The 14,269-nt window shown below is 43.2% G+C and overlaps 1 protein-coding gene across 1 annotated transcript in view; it reads left to right on the top strand.

The window, feature by feature from the left end:
- T265_06268 (hypothetical protein) overlaps positions 1-14,269 on the top strand; it is a gene marked incomplete at both ends in the record, with an annotated part of 53,499 nt that overhangs the window by 34,497 nt on the left and 4,733 nt on the right. The gene's annotated exons all lie outside the window — the stretch shown is intronic.

The raw sequence follows: 14,269 nt of genomic DNA, 5'->3' as shown, positions 1-14,269 counted from the left end.
GGAAGATGCACAGGGTTGTCACCACTTCCACCACGTATATGATAGTCCACAAAACCGAACAGGTTATAGAAATCAGCGTTAGCAAAGAATTATTGATCGATTTGTGTGGATGGGGCACACTACATATTTCCGCGCAATTTGCCGCTCTCAGTGATCATTTGTGATTGCAGGGTGTTTCTTGATCATGTGTTCTGTGTTTCAGTGAACTGAATATAGCCGTGAAAAGACAGTTTGATGAGAAAGGTTTGTTTTACTTGGTTGATCTTCGTGGCTAATTAGTCACAGGTCTGAAGTCACGTGCCTCGTTCGTTCATGGGTGAAGGAATGGTTACATTAGTCCATGGGTCATTGAGTCGGGTTAGTCACACCGCAGTCAGACTAGGTGGTGGAATGCGAAGGGTCAAATTTGAACTGGCTGCCTTTATATCCAGCAGTCTGGGTTGCCCATCCGCAGTTTGATTGCAACCGGTTCGAAACAACCGTTTAGTGCTCCGCTTCAGAGGAAGACTGATAACGAGATGATGGTCAGATTTGTGGTGATCGCGGTCAGTAAAACTGGATTTTGTTCGCCAAACGCCCTGTCGCATGGTCCATGCTGTACAATAGTATAGCCCAGTATTTAAGGCGCTAACTTATCGACCGGAATGTCAGTGATTCGAACGCAACTTCAGAATCTTGAATGCGCCTGCCACCATTTCAACCCTCGTGCTAGACATTAAAAGGTTGTTACGATTAAACATTTTTTATTTTTTATTATTAAAAAGATCGATTTCAATAGATATTGACAGTTTTATAGCAACTAGCTACTGGTGGCAGAAACCGGAGTGAAATTCAAGCGCATGCCGGCAAACGTGTATGTCAAATAAGTGCACTTCTTTGTCTACCTGGTTACTTGCTCGACAAAAGGGCCACAAAATGGGAGCCTCATACAAGTAGATGTTCTCTTCTTCGTGTACCGCCTAATCTTCCCTGGTAGGAACCGTGTAATTCTGAGCATGAGCCGTTCCGTGTATTTCCCGAAAATGTCAGTCCTGCTAGTGACCAATCGAAGGAAGAGGCCTTTACTTCCCTCCCAGTTAGGCGTCTGATCCCTTTTTACATGGAGGCAGTACACACTAAGAATATCACGAAAGAGAGATTCAGCTCGGTTTCACTTGTGTCGCCAGTCAAAATCAAATTGTTATGCAGATGTATCTACAAGTTGATGTTTCACTCTTGTTGTAACGGTACCTCAAAGTTTGGTTTTTATAGACTCTACATCGTATGGTTCCACTAAATATTTACAGAATACGAGCTTCAAACAAAATGCGTAGGCTGTTGGCCTGTCCCTCAGGACTAAATGTGAATCAGAATGAAATGATTTGAACGTTCCCAAGGCGTCAGTCGAGTTTGGAGTGTGAACTCCAATGTAATTTCTTCATCACGAACCCCATTTAGTGTCTAAGTTGTGTGAAAAAAGTGCCTCGTATGATTCACAGATTGTGCTTTCCAAGAGAACCAGTTTTGCTGATCACAAGGATACGCGCTCGGCCACCCATCTTGAGAAGGTGTCTATCTTGTGGCATAATCTAATTGCAACTCACTAGAACAACGTAATTTTGATCTGTATATGACTTCCGAGTATTTTTAAATGCAGAAAAACGGCTATCTCTGCCCTCTTGAGACTTTGGTCTCAGGCTCTTTTTTCCGTGCGATTTTTCAAAACCGTTCTTCTGTTTTACGCACATCATTGGGACCAAAGTTGGGAAATTTGTTTACGCAAACCGAAAGCCCCTGGACTAAGCGGTACGCTAGGGCATTTTTTCCAACGAATGTGATTCTCACGGGGTAATCTCTACTTTGTACTTTCATGGCCAGACACTACGGGGAAAAAGCTGGCAGGCCAAGCCCCCATGCCGAATAGAGTGAATTTCATTCACACTTGAAGAAAGGTGGCATTTGAACACAGTCGTAACAACAGAGCTTTATTTCTCACGTTCTGGACTACAAAACATGGAATAAGATATTTTTATAGTAGAAACTACTCACAAGGTTGCTGAAAACTCTTCGACAGCCAACGACCGGTTTCGCCCTTCTTGGGGTTCATCAGGTAGGCGCAGACCCCGAGTTTCCTTCAACCCTATGTATTACTTGAACCGGAATTGGACTGTTTTTGATAAATGCACTCATTTGCAAACCAATTTTGTTTAGGTATAGGATAATTTTTTATGGGAAACCGACATATTTCTCACTAGAATACGGCTTCGTTAGTAACCTTCATTCACGTGAATATACGAATTTTACGTTTTTGTTCAGGTTTTGAAACCTCCCAGTACTAGAGCAGTAGCTGGCTTAAGCTCCAACATAAAACAAACAAAATTACCTGGACACGAGTGGTTGTTGACCTTGACTTCCTTTCGACTACCCGATAAGGCCTGCAGAATAACAAATAGACCGAGTTCTGCTCATTCAGAACGAAACAAAACGAACCAGACTGTCAGTTCAGTTGTAACTGTTTGCGAGAATTGCAGAATTCACATTAAAATCACACGTCTGAACAATCACACTTCCGTTCTGACGATTTTATTCTGTTGAATCCATACCAAAAGTGGACAAGCACTGAACTCGAGTTTCGCTCTTATTAGAGCACGTAAAGGAGTACATATCCAAGGTCGTGTTAGGCTTTAAACTCGGGACATCTGAAATGTGAAACAATCGTGTTATTCCAGGCCAATGTCTTCATGTTTGGGTGTCTGTGATTAAATGCAGCTTAGTAGTTGCTGGGTCTGCGCAACTATATGGGACTGGTTAGGTTTATGGCCTCCTTATGGAAGTATTTGTTGTCAACCGGGAAGACCAAGATTATGAATTTTAGCGAAGTAGGGCAGAGCACTCAAAGTCTAGCCATTTTCTGCTACCGCGCGCAGTTCGAAGCAAAAAATACACCCGAAAACCCTTTGGTTATGGACCCGTGTGCCCAGAGGAAGTTTGGTTGCAGAGGGAAATGCTTTCCCTTGCAACTGAAGAACCGGATCATATGGTGGTTTATACATCTTAAAGAAAATGAAATTAACAATAAAACTAGTAGATAATAACATATCTCCCTAAAATGTTGACTTTACCTTCCGCAAAATCTATTTTACCCTAATGGTGGATGGTGGCTTAGGTGCGTCCTCTTGTGTTCCCATTCATCGTGACTTTCTTTTCTCCGTTTCTGTCAGATCTGAATTTATAAAACCTCGTGTAAGTCAACAAACTATTGTCTCGAACAAATTAGCTAACTACTTGTGAGTGTAGATCTGATTTAATTCTTGATTTTCTTAGATTTCGACGGGACGTGAACGTGCAGTCGGTCTTTAAAAACGCCGACGAATAGAGACTTCTTGGTCATCCGATGGTAGTGGATTTGGCGCTACTTTAAAATCGGTTTTCGTTAAATCTCCGACAACATAAAAAGGATATTTATCTTGCTGACAACTGATTCTATTGGGGTTAAATCACTTTGTGGCAAGTACTATGTCTAAGAGATGCAAATTACCAATGGAACCAAAACGTAGGCATAAAATTGACAAAAGTAGCATTCCTCATCAGTTATGGTCAGATTTCTTTCGTTTTAATTCTGGATGTCCGTTATTCCCACAGGATTACAGACCTCAATTCACGCTATGTATGGGAAAGATAATCGCTCACATAGAAATTATTGTTCATCGACCAAAACGGAGTTTATTGTTTTCGAGAAATACACTCATTTGCAAATCAATTCGGTTTTCACGAGAGACTCAACTGAATCTCGCGTTTATATTCTACAACTGAGTGTGCTGCACACAGGCCGCCTCATGTTTCAGTTGGCACGATATTCTAGATACCGAAGTATATTTTCATAAAGGAAACTACTCACAAGATTTCTGAAAACTCTTCGACAACCCACGACCAGTTATGCCCTTCTTGGGGCTCATCAGGTAGGCGCAGTCCCTGAGTTTCCGTCAACCCTATGTTCTACTTAGCATGAATTGTAACACCGATGACCTGGTNTACAGACCTCAATTCACGCTATGTATGGGAAAGATAATCGCTCACATAAAGCCTTGTAGGTAGCGAACTCCGGGATTCCCCTGTCGGATTAAAATACAAACTGTGCGTGATTCCATTTGTACCCTTTATGACATGAAGACAGCTCAAACAAGCTTGAGAGAGCTCAGCGATTAGATAAAAACCTAATGACCCATTTCGTTTGAATTAATCCCCACTATCATAATCGCTGGGAATTCTGATGGTGCCTCAGCCGTCGTGCCTTTTTGGGATGGCGTGGCAGCAAAGCATCGAGAGTGGTGCAGCTGAATGATTATTATCATTCATTTATTACCAACGGTGCCTACAAAAAACTTTTACGTACCTCGCATTGTTTTGAGCCGAATATCCGGTAAAGCGATGCTCTGAAGGTGTTTTGCGTGAAGACGGAGGACTGCGGAAATTGCTTCTAGTGAAGCATTCCTCAATTCACGCTATGTATGGGAAAGATAATCGCTCACATAGAAATTATTGTTCATCGACCAAAACGGAGTTTATTGTTTTCGAGAAATACACTCATTTGCAAATCAATTCGGTTTTCACGAGAGACTCAACTGAATCTCGCGTTTATATTCTACAACTGAGTGTGCTGCACACAGGCCGCCTCATGTTTCAGTTGGCACGATATTCTAGATACCGAAGTATATTTTCATAAAGGAAACTACTCACAAGATTTCTGAAAACTCTTCGACAACCCACGACCAGTTATGCCCTTCTTGGGGCTCATCAGGTAGGCGCAGTCCCTGAGTTTCCGTCAACCTTATGTTCTACTTAGCATGAATTGTAACACCGATGACCTGGTTGTGCCTTCAACTCGCCTGAACTTGTTTGCCATAGATGGTAATCCCAGCACCTACTTACCAGGCCACTGAACCACCAGATGACGTTTAAAATGACACGGCAAAAAAAAGAAAACATGCTTTCGAAAGGGAATATTCTAATCGTTCGTAGCGGATGTTTCAGCGAGAGAGGATTCACACAGAATAATAAGCGATGAATAACACAATTGCTACTTTTCAAGTGGAGCTGTATTTCAATGTTTGGTCACCCCAGATGCAGATGCTTAAATCCTACCGCATTCATCTGCTTCAAAGAGACGTAATCTTTTCGCGGTGTGGTCATACTCGGGAGTTTCACTTTGACACCGGCAGGGTTTCTGATACCGGGTTAATTATTAGACGGAGCTGTCAAAAACACAGTTTTCTGGACGGTTGAGGGTTGAGACGCGCACGATGACTTACTCTGCAAAAAATTATGCTACAAAGGTAGTCAGCCGCCACCCATTCTCTGCCTTGCGGTCAGGCTTTTGATCCACAGTCTACGTTGAGGTCAAAAACACAGTTTTCTGGACGGTTGAGGGTTGAGACGCGCACGATGACTTACTCTGCAAAAAATTATGCTACAAAGGTAGTCAGCCGCCACCCATTCTCTGCCTTGCGGTCAGGCTTTTGATCCAAAGTCCTAGGTTGAGACCTATTATAGCCTTTCTGCTGACTATGTGCGGGTGTCATGAAAGTATCCAAACCATGAGCGTCAAAACTAAAAATATTGTCATCCAACATCGGTCGTTGCGTGGTGTTATCATCCGGGTCGCCTTAATTACATCACTCAGCAGGACGGATAGTCAAGACCTGCTCCAACCGACGCTTTCCTTCGTAAGCATTCACATGTCCCCTTTTCTAACCCAGCCCTTGTCAATATGAATACGCCGTCTGCGGGTCCCAGGACAGACAGCTTTGTTTTCTATGCATCACGCTCAACTGTAGCTCCCGTGCATCGACCTTCCATAACAGCTCTTAACACCTCAGTCAGTTTTCGAGTTTTCGACCCAAAAACCGGTCTACCTAACCACCTTTGTTGTTCACACACTGGAGCAAGCAGGAAAACCAGTGAATGTCACTCATGTCCTGGATTTCCTCTCTACTGATGTATGCTATCTTTCAAAAACAAGAATTTCCGATCAAGAAATGCCAATGGCACTCGGGCTGTCAGTATGTTCCCAGACTATCTGTTTGGGTGTTTGGAGATGTAGGCACCCCAGAATGCTTGTGGTCTGCTAGCACCAGATCGACTCCTCATCCATTCTCTTCTTTTTATTCCACTTTAGGGCTTTAAATATAATTGAACAAACTATGTGGTTACACAGTGGCAGCGTCTCTGATGATAATAATGATTATGTTATGTCGTAGTTGATGGAGATTACCCATTTTGGCCCCGTACTGTGGCAGCCTCCTTGAGGGTTCACTGTACAGTGCCGTTTGAACAGGTTCCCATTTTGTGTTTGGGTTTTCTCAAGTAATCTGCGTTGACGTCAGCTTTCTGACGTCTGTTACATTTCCTTTCGAACACCCAAATTGGACTTCAGGCCATGCGTTTGCGCTGGACACATGAAAAAATCCTTTGCATACTCTATTAATTAATTATCGATCTCATTCAAGGAGTCTAATTTGGTAGACACAATATACACTTTATCTGGTCCTAGTGAAACTCCAAATCTCTGCCATCATCCCTCCTTTTTGCGTTTTCCAATTAAAACCCGAAATCGCCCAGTTGTCTTGCGAGTAATAGTTAGATTTTACGCTAGTCTAATAACCCCTANATAACAGCTCCTAACACCTTAGTCAGTTTTCGAACCCCGAAAACCGGTCTACCTAACCATTTTTGATGTTCACACAAGGAAGCAACCAGGAAAACCAGTGGCTATCACTCACATACTGGATTTCCTCTCTATTGGTGTATGATATCTTTTAAAAGCAAGAATTTTCGATCAAGAAATGTCAATGGCACACGGGCTGTGAGTATGTTCTCAGACTATCTGATTGGGTGTTTGGAGATGTAGGCAGCCCAAAATGCTTGTGGTCGACTAGCACCAGATACATCCCTCATCAATTGTCTTCTCTTTATTTCACTTTAGGGCCTTAAATATAATTAAACAACCTATGTGGTTGCACAGCCGTTAGGCGTCACTGTCTATGATGATAATGACAACGAAGATGATGTCGTAGTTGATGAAGATGACTCATTTTGGCCAGGCACTGTGGCGCCCTCCTTTCAGATGCATTCAATGTAGAGTACCATTTAAACAGGTTACCATTTGATGTTTGGGTTTTCTCAAGTGATCTGCGTTGATGTTAGCTTTCTGGCGTCTGTTGAATTTCCTCTCGAACACCCAAAATGGACCTCAAGCCGTGCGTTTGCGCTAAACCCATGAAAAAAATCCTTTGCATACTCTATTAATTAATTATCGATCTCATTCAAGGAATCCAGTCTAGCAGGCAGAATATATGCTTTATCTGGTCCTAGTGAAACTCCAACTCTTTGTATCGTTCCTCCTTTCCGCATTTTCCAATTAAACCTCAGAATCGCCCAGTTGTCTTGTGAGTAATAGTTAGATTTTACGCTAGTCTAATAACCCCTATGAGCCTTTGTAGACCAGAACAGTCATACCACAACACCACATAGTCAAATTTGTTATATCCTCAGTTGTTCACTCAGCTATTTTCCACTGACGCACAAAATATGAGGACTTATTTGAGGAGTAACTCTCAGACGAAGCTCCACCACTGTGTCCGTGCAAGACAAAAGTCAACGACGATTCTCTATCAGTCGATGTTGCCGTACAAGGGCACATTCCATTACTAGGGAGCGAGACATGAATATCTCTATTCTCCTCATGTTGAAACAGCTGCACAGTCTAGGAAAATAGTTTGCGTGGACTGCATTCATCTCCGTTCTGTCTGAGTTGATGGGCGTATTAATCACAGAAGCAGCTTTGGAAGTATATCATTTGCTGGCATCCTCTATTGTTGATATTTCTCTCCCGAAACACAAAATCTTAGGAATCTGATATATTGTGGAACTTTCGATCTACCTGCCCAATGAGAACGAAAAGTGTGGAATGACCTCATCCCCGTGGTCATAAGTAGAAGACAATTCATTGATGCTATTTGAAATGAATTCCCAAGTGTTGTGACTATTCGAAACAAATAATTACTTGAAATGAACATGGGTTTCAGCCTGAAGACCGAATGCAGAGAACCTATTCAGGCGCATAATACGTGCCTTTGATGAGACTCTCCAACCCACCTGTAAATCCGGGCAGGGAATTCATATTGAAAATGGTAATCCTTAGTTGCTGGGTGCCGAGTTATACCACCGAACTACATCCAAGTTTAACAGTTCTCGTCATTCATCGAGAATAACCATGAAGTTCGGAATTGCGCTCATTTGAAACTTTGATTGGTGTTAACGGGAGAAATGTGCTGCACGACAGCCTGTTCATGCTTCATTTGGGACCATATTCAAGAAACCAAGGCGTGTTTTCCTGACAAGAATAAAAATGAGCAGATGTGGTTGCTGGTTGTCGATCAATCTTATAGTTAGTGAGTTTTGTTAAATGCCATGGCAATAGGACTAGGAGACGCGACACCTTTGGTTGAAAATTATCACAAACGAGAGATTCAATTGGGCCTCTCGTCAACATTGATGAAGCGTTTGCCAGTGAGTGCAGTTCAGCACTTGCATGCAGACCAAATTTCAATCAGAGCATTAAGTTACCGAAACTCAGGAACTAAATCTACCTGGAAAGCCCCATGAGGAGCGAAACATGCAATGGGCCATCGGAGAAATTTCAATGGCCTGATAAGTAGCGAGTTATATAAGATACATCGATTTTTCTATAACTGTTTCATTTTAAATCATTATTCATTGTCCGTAGATGTAGTGTCGTTAGGGTAAATGGTTCCTGGGGCTCCCTAGAAATTTGAAAATGATTTGTTGGGTGTATTGATGGATGATGTTTCACTTCGGGAACGAGAGTTTCATCCTATCAGGCTGCTAGACCATGGGTTGAAGTTTTAATATATACGAAGAACCAGTCAACGAAGTATCTTAATAATAATGAAAAATAGCGATCGATCAGCTGTGATACCTCCTTTGGTGTCTAGCTGCCACGACACCTGAGGAAAGCCCAATGGCCGAAATACTACCAGCCTATAACCCTAGACAGTAGCAGTGAGATGCTGAGGTTGAGTTCGAACCACGGACCTTTTGGTCAGGAAGTTCACTCTTCAACCAGCGATATGTCTGAACCTCCGGGCAGTTTACTGGCAGAACGCCAGTATTAGATGTCAGCCAACGGGTTTGTCGTTTTTCCGTTTTCAATTGGCTAGTCTGGATGCGTAAGGTTCTACTAAAAAACCTAGAGGGAATAGCTTGCAGGAGGGTTTGGAGGCTAAACCTTCCGTTCAACATTATCTGAGTTAAGGAGTTTTCTCGAACGTCGTTCACAATTCTGATGATTTGTATGGGCGAGTTAGCGTTAAGACAGTTGGTTCAACGGAAAGAAGCATGTGAGATTTTCAGGTTGAACACTTTATATTACATCTAAATCACTTTTAGGAGTGACTTCTCTCGGCCGATTAATACACACCGCTACCTGTCAGCTCAGGTGATCTAAAACCGCTCGCGAGCTCAACATCCTGTACTAAGTTCACAGTGCGATGCTTGACAAGTTCTGTCACCTCGGCAACCAGTCGCTGTGATGTGTTTCGTGGTTCCCGTCTTAGGACCTCCACATTTCCTAGGTCCCTTACCAGGTCCCACCATTTTCGAGTCATTGATGAGCAGCTGATTTTCACCAGCAGTCCTTGATGGTTTGTACATTCCTCCTTTGTGCTCGACACTTCTTGTTACTGGTTTCCTATGTAGACTATATCCCACCATTTTCGAGTCATTGATGAGCACCTGATGTTCACCTGCAGTCCTTGATGGTTTGTATATTCCTCTTTTGTGCTCGACAGTTCTTGTTACTGGTTTCCTATGTAGACTATTACTCCGTCGTTGTATTCATTTTTGTGTACGCAGTCTCGTCGTTTCAACATGGAGTCGATGCAAACCGAAAGCCACCCTAGAGTTGATTGTGTTGAATACTCACCGAGTAACCTAAGATTTTTCTGCCTTGTCTTGTGCGTCATCTACATGGTGGTGTCATCTATATAACTAAAAAAAGCTCCTTGTGGACAGTTTTATCTGGTCAAAGTTTTTTGTTCAAAGTACTCCATATAAACATGTCATTGCTGTGGGTACTGAAGATCCCATGGCTAGGCACTGTTCTTGAGTGTACACAGCCTAGACACATAGCTGACGAATGGATTTTACATCTAAAGGCAAGTTGTCTAACCGTTTTTTCAATTGCTCACGAAAGTCCGTGATAGTCCTACTGATTACGCCCCGAGGTGGTAACATCAGGCCGGTTTTCAGGTTTTCGGGTAAGGTTGTTTGTCCATTGCAGCCAGATGATAACAAAACGGTATCCTCTCTGGCCTATCGTTGTCACTCACTCCAGCGTTCCGTGCTTGTGATTCAGCGGCATTCTAGCATTCACATACTCACTGTTTTGGAGGTGTTTGGCCCCTGGACGGTAGATAAAACAATATATTTGATTACCAGCTGGGGCGAAGGAGAAAAAGGCAAGCACCATTTCGTCCCAACTAGGTTTACAGCTGGCCACTGACCGACGTAAGTTGTGACCACTGCTCATATTATCGCTTGGTCTCAGTTTTGGCTGGCAGACCACTGATTGGCTCCTGTAAGTGGAGCCATTCTATAGTGAAAGGGCGAGAAGCACTGTACAACCGCTTTTTTCTTACTGAAATCATCCGCAGCGTGCATCTCACGCAACTCCAGGAAATCTCCAGTCTTCGAAATCTCCCTTGGTAGTTTGAAAAACTAACAGTTCGCTTACGAAGCACAGATCAGCAGTGCTTCTCGGCTTTTCGGGCATAGCTTGTTTTCACTTATAAGACGAATTTTTTGTTAAAATGTGTCGTTTAAAGCCCGATTACTAGCAGCCAGGTGAGTAGGAGGTAACCTCAGTAGATTGGTTTCATTTTTGAACTGTAATGGCAGGATAACCTGAATCCGTTTTTTCATCTAGGTGCGAATGTTTACGTTAGATTTAGTTGGTTCTCAAATTCATTTTGGGCCGTAACCAATAGCCATTGTTGTACTCTCGTTCCTGCATCCATTGTGCTAACGATAGAGCTCATTAATTGGCCACCATGTTTGCAAGGACAATGGAACAATGCATTGTCATGAAATTATCAATCTTAGTCCGTTACAAATCAAATCGGCCTTATGAGACGCGGTCACTCGAGGGTCCACTCAACATCATGTAACGTAACATGGACTGCGTGAACGGCTAGTACCAGTGCCATAACTTTTTTATGACAAATTTATATCCCTTATGAGGGCTCTGTTTGTGATCTCCTGTGGGCACGTACGAGTGCGCCTCACCCCTGCAAAGTGTAAAGTGCCACCACAAGACTGTTTAGGATCAAACCCACACTTCATGCTCAGAGGTGAGCCAGTCGACGTGGTAGATAAATTTCTTTACCGAAACAGTTGTATAAATTCCGGTGGAGTGGCGGAGATGAGATTACTCCTCGAATCGAGAAGTCCAGGGTAGCTTTTGCCAACCTCTTACATCTATGGCGCCGACATGACGTGAGTTTGTCTGTCAAGAACAGAGTTTTCAATGCGGCAGTATGACATATACTGCTTTATGGGTCACAGACGTAGTCTCAACGCGCAGAGGACATGCAGATGTCAGGGTTTGACCATCGGTGTCTCCGAAGCATTGGTCATGTCTGATGGGAACATCGGACTGGTTATGCTAAGGTAAACCAGATGGTCTTAGGAAAAAGGAATTATTCACGCTTCATAGTTTACGCTGTTTAGGACATGTACTCCGCATGCCAGAAGACTGTCTACCTCACAAGGCTGTTTTCGCCTGGCAACGAAGTATGAAAACACTAACTAGTCGGTTCGGCAGCTGCCACATCCCTGGATGGGAACCCCGGGACTCATCTCACCAATGGTTAATTACAGGCCGAAAGGGACCGAATGGCTCATTCAATCGCGCTCGTGCATCAAAGCTGTCGCCTTCAATTCGTAGCTATCTAGTTTCCGAACTAGCCAATCGTGCTATCGCCCCCAAGGCTTGACTATATGTTCCATACACTCCCACTTTTCGGTGATTGAATCTGTAGCGACTGGAATTAATGCAACTGTGGCACACGGTTTATAGCTGGTGAAGCGATTTGATTGGTTTAGCTTTTTTCGTAAGGGGGTAAATTACATTTCTGGTCGTTGTGTTGAATAGTTTGTTGGTCCAGATAGCTTCAGAATATCGTGAGATACGAATCGTTTATGACTCATAACGATGGGAAACCAACTGTGGGTGTCTTGACATAGGGTAAACTCACTTATGAGGAGAAATCGATACTTGCAGCTTCTACAAGTTTTCGGTCAATTAGCTAGTGTGTCACATTTTTCGCGTCATGCGACCTGCTGACAACGTCTCAGAGAAGAAATTCGAACCCTTTCTGAAATGTTCTCGTTCCTGGATGGACAAGTAAAACTGTACGGGTGGTCAGGAGAGTTAAGTGTTTAAAATGGGGAAACACAGAAACTCACAACGCCATTCACTTTTAATTCCTTCGGAATGGAAACCACGATCTCCTCGCGATCAGTAAGATTGCACTCTGTCTTGTTTCATAAGACACTGTCAAGCAGAAACCTGCTGAAATTGCTACCAAACGGTATTTTTTCAATGATCTTAATGAACACTGTCCATGACAGAGTTAAATGCCAGCGATCAGGTAAACGCCGAGAGCTGAATGTGGTTCGCGTTTTTCTGACAGCGTCAGTGTCTGAATCGTCTAACCCTACTAAAATAGACTGCCTCCACTTCGAAGATAGTGTGTTGCTTTCTTTTTGACAGTGAAACCATGCTAATGAAGCTTCGCAATAAGTCATAAAACAGGTAACAGTAGTCCCCTGAACACTTTGACGTGATTTTCTCGACAGAGCGAAATACGCATAAGGTCCTTGAAGACTGTTCGGTAGCGCACGGCCGGTTTCGACTATCTTGGGTCTCATCATTTGGGCAATTTCCCCGAAATTCCATCAACTTCATGCTCTACTCAAACAACAAACTTTGTGCGATTGTCGAAATCTACTCATTTGCGACATAACTTGGTACTAGCAGAATACTCTGTTGAATCTCCCGTACGTGATATTCCTGAGTTACGTCTCACACTGACATCGATCTAACTTGTAGATTATTGCATTTTGTCAGCTGCATACAACTTGGAAACTCGAGGACTACGCCTAAACAGTGGGTTCCAAGAATCTGTAACCGGCAGTCGGCTGTCGGAGCTTTTTCAGCGACTCTATGAGTACGTATTCTGTCAAGATAATTTACTATGACATCTCGAATAGCATACCAACTGGCGCATGTAGCGGCCTTTGAACAACACATTCATTTGAAGTATATCATAAGCGGGAGATCTGGCTGAGTCTCTCGTTGATAATAATGCTATTCGCAAGTTGGTGTATTTCGGCAATCTCAGTGTAATTTTCAGATAAGTGTAGGGTGAATATCATTAGAAACCTAGGGAGTCTGGACAGAGTCGATAGCAATGCAAATTTGATGAAGGTGAGAGAGGATTCGATCGGACTATTCTAGATCAGCAGGGAGACCACCCTTGTTAGAGTTATTGGTTAGTGGGTTGTTAAAACTAATGCTGTGAGGTCAACAAATGCTTGATTTCTCAGCGAATCTTTTTGAAGGTGATACAACTGAATAGCGATCCTCATTTCGGGTAGGTAGGATTCACGGTCTAATTCCTTCAACTTACAGTACCACCGTCGAACCCGTCAAAAAGAGACTGTACCTTTCTGTGCTTTAACGGTTTCTGTGCTTCCGTGATCCATTGAGCTGTACTAAGGCATCCCCGTGTGGCACTCGCATAGTCCCCAATGGTTAAAGGTATGTTCAGTCTCCTGACTCCTCAGTTTGGGGTTCGAAACATGTGCGGCGTTTTATTTGTTAGAGAGAAAGACTAACAAATTAGCGTTTTCCGCCAGACCCCGATGCCTTTCAGCCAGGCTTTTCAGTCAAAGGCTTTGGTCAAGTGGCTTAATCGTCCTCTAGGTGTGGGCGCCATGACGGTATTCCAACCAGCCACGTACAACCATGATACCTACAACTAAGGTCCAGTGAAGCATCAGTGTTGAACACTGATGTTACGCTGTCGATTATGATGACGGTGGCCTCCACTGAACAACCAACACATCTTAGCGAATATACACTCATCTGCAAACTAATCTGGTTCTTTCGAGAGACTCACCTGGAACCCAGCTGAATCTCTCGTTT

The sequence above is a fragment of the Opisthorchis viverrini genome, assembly GCF_000715545.1.
Source record: "Opisthorchis viverrini unplaced genomic scaffold opera_v5_131, whole genome shotgun sequence".
Classification (NCBI taxonomy): domain Eukaryota; kingdom Metazoa; phylum Platyhelminthes; class Trematoda; order Opisthorchiida; family Opisthorchiidae; genus Opisthorchis; species Opisthorchis viverrini.
The sequence above is the reverse complement of the archived record's forward strand: the minus strand, read 5'-3'. Positions and strand labels throughout refer to the sequence as shown.